Here is a 6,309-nt window from a genome sequence, read left to right on the forward strand (position 1 = left end):
AAGGTAATGCTTGGATGCATTATGAGACCGTGGTTCCTTTGCTTGCGCAATGGCTCCATTGTTATCACAGTACAGTGTAATGGGATTGACAATGTCAGGCACCACACCTAGTTCTGTAATGAACTTTCTAATCCAAACCGCTTCTTTTGCTGCTTCCGCAGCTGCGATATACTCTGACTCGGTCGCAGAGAAAGCTACGCTTCTCTGCTTGGAACTCTTCCAACTGACCGCGCCCCCATTCAAGATAAACAGGTATCCTGATTGGGATTTATAATCATTCTCATTTGTGAGATGACTTGCGTCTCAAAATCCTTCTAGTTTCAGATCACCTTCTCCGTACACTAGGAACATATCTTTAGTTCTTCTCAAGTACTTAAGAATGTTTTTGACGGCAATCCAATGCTCGTCTCCCGGATTCCCTTGGTAACGACTCGTTACAGATAACGCGAACTCTACGTCAGGTCTAGTGCATAGCATAGCATACATAATCGAACCGATTGCGCTGGCGTACGGGACTACAGCCATGCATCGTTTATCATCATCAGTTTTAGGACATTGATGATTGTTTAACTTTACTCCATGTAACATGGGTAAGTTACCTCGTTTCGATTCAAACATGCTAAACCAATTTAGCACCTTTTCAATGTATGTAGCCTGTGAAAGACCAAGCAGTCTTCTCGATCTATCTCTATAGATCTTTATACTAAGTATATAAGCTGCTTCACCAAAGTCTTTCATTGAGAAGTTACCAGATAACCATACTTTCACGGACTGTAAGAGAGCAATGTCAATCCCATTAATAATATATCGTACACATATAGTATGAGAAATGCAAGCTTGCTTTCTTGTAAATGCAAGCTTCTTCGCAATTTTGTTCAAAACCAAATTGTTTTATGGTTTCGTCAAAACGCTTATTCCAGCTTCTAGATGCTTGCTTGAGTCCATAAATGGATCTCTGAAGTTTGCAAACTTTATTTGCATCCTTCGATATGAAACCTTCAGGCTGCATCATATATACATCCTCAAGCAGGTTTCCGTTTAGGAAAGCTATTTTCACATCCATTTGCCAAATCTCATAATCGTAGTGAGCGGAAATTACAAGCATGATTCTGATTGATTTGGACATAGCCACAGGAGAGAAAGTTTCGTCATAATCAATTCCTTGCTTCTGACGATATCCTTTCGCTACTAACCTAGCTTTGTAGGTGCTAACCTTCCCATCCATGTCTGTCTTCTTTTTGAAGATCCACCTGCACCCAATGGGTATTATCCCTTCGGGTGGATCAACCAAAGTCCACACTTGGTTAGTATACATGGAATCCATTTCAGAATCCATGGCCTCAAGCCATGCTTTAGAATCTAGACTAGTAAGAACCTCTTCGTAGTTTTCGGGTTCGTCGTCTAACACGGGAACCTCATTATCATCTCCCACTAGAAAACCATATCTAACTGGGAGTTCACGAACTCTTTGTGATCTACGAATAGGTGGCACTGGAGTCTCATCTAATGGGACTCCTTCGGGTACCTCAACCGCCTCTGTTGTTTCAGTCGGTGTTTCTTCTTCTTGAACTTCGTCAAGTTCAATCATGCTTCCCTTTTGTGTTTCTTCGAGAAACTCTTTCTCTAAGAAGATTGCGTGCTTGGATACGATTACTTTCTGATCATCTGGATGATAGAAGTAATATTCCATAGTTTCCTTAGGGTATCCAATGAAGAAACATTTATCAGATTTCGAATCTAGTTTGTCGGACGCAATGCGTTTGACAAAGGCTGAACAACCCCATACTCTCATAAATGAAAACACGGGTTTCCTACCAACGAACAATTCATATGGCGTGGAACTAGCGGATTTAATTGGTACTCGATTTAGGGTGAAGAGGGCAGTTTCTAAGGCATAGCCCCAGAACGTCTTTGGAAGTAAGGCCATGCTCATCATGGATCGTACCATATCTAATAGGGTACTGTTTCTCCTCTCGGACACACCATTGTGTTGTGGTGTATAGGGAGGTGTCCATTGTGAGCATATCCCACATTCAGTTAGATAATTCAGAAAATCATCTGAAAGATATTCGCCACCTCGATCAGATCGAAGCGTCTTTATTTTCTTTCCTAATTGATTTTCTACTTCATTCTTGAAGCATTTGAATTTCTCAAAAGCTTCTGACTTGTGCTTCATCAAGTAGATGTAACCATATCAGGTATGGTCATCTATGAAGCTTATGAAGAATCTGAATCCTCCTCTTGTTTGGACTGACATAGGACCACATACATCTGAATGAATGAGTCCTAGAGTGTCTGATACACGCTCACCTTTATTGCTAAAGGGTGTCTTTGTCATTTTACCTTTTAAACATGATTCACGTGTTTCCAATGATTCGGGATCGATTGGATCTATAAGCCCATCTGAATGTAGCTTTAGCATGCGTCTCTTGTTTATGTGGCCTAAACGACAATGCCACAAGTAAGTTGAATTATCTAGCTTATGTCTTTTGGTATCAATTGCAAAAGCAGGAATTTTGTTATCTAACACATAAATCCCATTTTGTGAAATTCCTGAAAAATAAAAGATCGAATCTTTATAAAAATTGCAACTCTTGTCTTTTATTGAAATATGAAAACCGTTGTCAACAAGACGGCTAATAGAAATAATGTTGCGAGACATTTGAGGAACGTATAAACAATTCCTTAATTCTATTACAAGCCTAGAGGGCAAATTTAAAACATAATCTCCAATTACGAGGGCGGCAACTCTTGCTCCATTTCCTACTCGCAAGCTTATGCTTTCTTTCTTTAGTTCCCTAGTCTGATTTAGCTCCTGCATATTTGTACAAATATGAGATCCACATCCGGTATCTAATACCCAAGATTCAGACAGTGAAACTGTATTTATTTCAATATAAAACATACCAGATGTTGAAGCACTGCCATTTCCCTTCTCGAGGGAGGCTAGGTACTCCTTGCAGTTCCTCTTCCAATGCCCGTCTTTACCACAGAAGTGGCACTCTCCTTTGGGCTTCTTCACTTCCTTTCCTTTAGCTTTGTAGTGCACGGCTTTCTTACCTTTCTTGGGATAGCTCCCTTTCCTTTTCTTTGATCCCTCAATGACAAGAGCCGGTATGGCTTTGTCTTTCTTGATATTGGGCTCAACTGACTTGAGCATATTTACAAGCTCTTCAAGAGAGGTTTGCAAGTCATTCATCTGATAGTTCATAATGAACTATGAATAACTTTCTGGGAGGGATTGAAGAATTAAGTCTATACTTAATTCGTTATCCATCGCAAATCCAATACTAGAAAGTTTGGTAATGTAGCCAATCATCTTGACACAATGTGTCATGACAGATGTGCCCTCTTGCATCCTACTACGATATAGCAACTTGGATATCTCGTAGCGTCCGCACCTGGTTTGTTTCCCAAACAATTCCTTTAGGTGCATGATGATGGAATATGCATCCATTTCCTCATGTTGCCTTTGTAATTCCGGTGTCATCGATGCAAGTATGATGCATCCGGCATGATCATCATCAGCCTCATGCTTCTGGTAAGCATCAATTTCCTCAATGGGAGCATCATCAGCAGGGAGAGGGGGTATCGATGTATCAAGTACATACCCTATTTTATCGAACTTCAAAACAATTTTGAGGTTACGAAACCAGTCAGTGAAGTTTGAACCATTCAATTTGTTATCGGTAAGAATGTTTTGCAGATTGGTTTTAGTCATGATTATAAGAGTGGGTTTAATTAAACCTGAGAGTGAGAAAGAGTAAACGTATGTCATTCATTTGCTTAAAGTATATCAATCTAAAATTATAGGCCTTTTAGTTTATTTTAGATTGCTCCCACTATTTTGCCAAATTAATAGCCCTCCATATTAATTCGAAGAATTTCACAAATCCTTTAGTGAGCTAGGATCCTAACTCCTGAGATTTCGCCTTGAGTTTACTCAACAAGCTAGTCTCATTCATTAGGTAGATTCATGTAATCAATCACATCTTTAATGTGATTCCTAGGTTATTGGGTTACTAACCACATTAGTAACTAATATGCTATTCATATTAATCCCAACCGTCTTGCCCATTAGTTTATGACAACATGAGTTTACTCATCCAATTATCATAATCTAATTTAAGTATTACCCCATATTCATGAAAAATGATTTTCGATAATTCACGTGTTACCGAAAGGACCCCGAGCTTGAGTTTACTCAACAACCCAAAGGCCCTCAGCACTGCCGGCTGAATTATAATATTAGGGAGGGGCAACCGATTTTAATAACTTGTTTATTTACTTAACTTTTTAATGAGGGGTTTTATTTTAGGTCTCATAATCTAACTTAGTCTTGATTTGCTTCAGCATACATCAGACACATACATTCACATACATTGGCGTTATGGACATATCATCTAAATTATTCCGTCGAGCCAGAGACGGAATAAAAAGGGAAAACCTAAGGAAATACTAACTATTACATATTTCTCTTTAGGTCCTCCGTCTTCTCCATGGCGCCTTGAAATTACATATTAATTTCTATACTACTAAAGAAAACTTCAATTGAATTGAAGGGAATCAGATGAGAGGAGAAATTACAATAGATAGTAGAAAGGCAGGACTCGCAGGCCCTATTTCAAAAATACCAAAAGACTCAAGAGGGTCCAAATATGTCCATAACTCCAAACATGCATAGACTCAATTAAATAAATTTAAGGGTAAATTCCAAAAAAAACCCCTGTGGTTTGACCGATTTCCAAAAAAACCCTGTGGTTTGTTAATACAAAAAAAAGGAATGTGTTATACGCCGTTACCAGAAAAACGGAAAATGCCTTAACACCGTTAGTTTTGATGACGTGGCAAAGGGTAAAATTGTCCAAATTAAAATAAAAAAATTAAAATAATAAAAAACAAAAAAAAATTAAAATAAAGAAAAAGAAAAAAATCCCCTTCTTCTTCCTGGGCTTCTTCTTCTTCTCATCCTCATTCTTCTCTCTTCCTCGGCTGCTTCTTCTTCTACTCATCCGGACCTCCATCTTCTTCGTCTTCCATCTCTAAATCCTCTTCCGATTTTTTGTGAATCCGAACCTCCGCCACTCTTTTCCGTACTTCCGTTCACCGAATTGAAGCTCCTCCTCCTTCTTCTAATCTGCTGGCTCTAAAGACATCGATAATGAAGCAGTTGATTCGCCGTCTCTCACGAGTCGCCGACTCGTCACAGTACAGTCTCCTCCGCTCTGATTCACAATCGCAAGCGAGGAGATGAGATGTTCCGGCTCCAGATCTCCACGACGTGCGGAGTCATTCCGGAGTCATTCTGGTGTCTGGTGAAAATAGCGAGGCGTGCCGGATGCAGAAAGCCTGGACCGGAAGGTCACGTGCCTGTTTACGTCGGGGATGAGATGGAGCGGTTTATTGTTAGCGCTGAGTTGTTGAATCATCTGATCTTTGTTCTTCGTAGTTTTGCTGTACATATTCCTCTTTTTTTCTGGTTTTTTTGATAATGGAAGACATTTTTCCTTCTAAACAGCTTTTTTTTATTCAATGTCCTTTGTAAATCAGAGATCGAAGCTTGCTTCAATGGAAATATACATAATTACTTCTTTTTTTGCTCTAATTTCTTGTCAATTTACTTTTCTCGATCTCCGATCTTCGATTTTCTCGTGCTGCTTGGTTTCTATTTGGAGCAGAAAATGCAGATTTTAAGAAGAAGAAGATGAGGAGGAAGAAGAAGAAGAAGAAAGCAAAAGAAAAAGAAAAAATAAAAAAAAATTAGTTTTTCCAATTTTACCCCTGTGCCACATCAGCATTTTAACGCCGTTAATCCATTTTCCGTTTTTCGGGTAACGGCGTAACCACGCTCTTTTTTTTTGGTAAAAACAAACCACAGGGGTTTTTTTTGGAAATCGGTCAAACCACAGGGTTTTTTTTTTTGAATTTACCCTAAATTTAATTGGTTGATTACATAACTATCTTATGTAATATTTATGTTAATCACATTAACTTATCAATTAACTTTCATCCAATTTTACTTCTAATAGTTTTCGTATCTTTTATATTAATCTTTAGATTAATATAACTATACAAAACTTTAATTATGCACGTCCCAATTATTTTGATTTTAATTCATTTAACATTTTGATTTACAAATTGGTAAAACAAACTTTTAAACAAATTTTCATTCGATAATCAAAACAGAAAACTATCAATTTCTGAAACATATATATTTAAATATAAAAACGATTTTAAATATATATATATATGTTCTAAAACGGTTTTAAAACGACTTTCAGAAAATAGGAAAAACTACTATAGATTTCC

The 6,309-nt window shown here is 37.9% G+C and overlaps 1 pseudogene; it reads left to right on the forward strand.

Annotated features, from left to right (window-relative positions):
• Nucleotides 1-4,982: 4,982 nt before the first annotated feature.
• On the forward strand, nt 4,983-5,533 carry LOC136227449 (auxin-responsive protein SAUR72-like; annotated as a pseudogene).
• Nucleotides 5,534-6,309: the final 776 nt, after the last annotated feature.

This window comes from Euphorbia lathyris, chromosome 4 (genome assembly GCF_963576675.1).
Source record: "Euphorbia lathyris chromosome 4, ddEupLath1.1, whole genome shotgun sequence".
In the NCBI taxonomy this organism is placed as follows: Eukaryota; Viridiplantae; Streptophyta; class Magnoliopsida; order Malpighiales; family Euphorbiaceae; genus Euphorbia; species Euphorbia lathyris.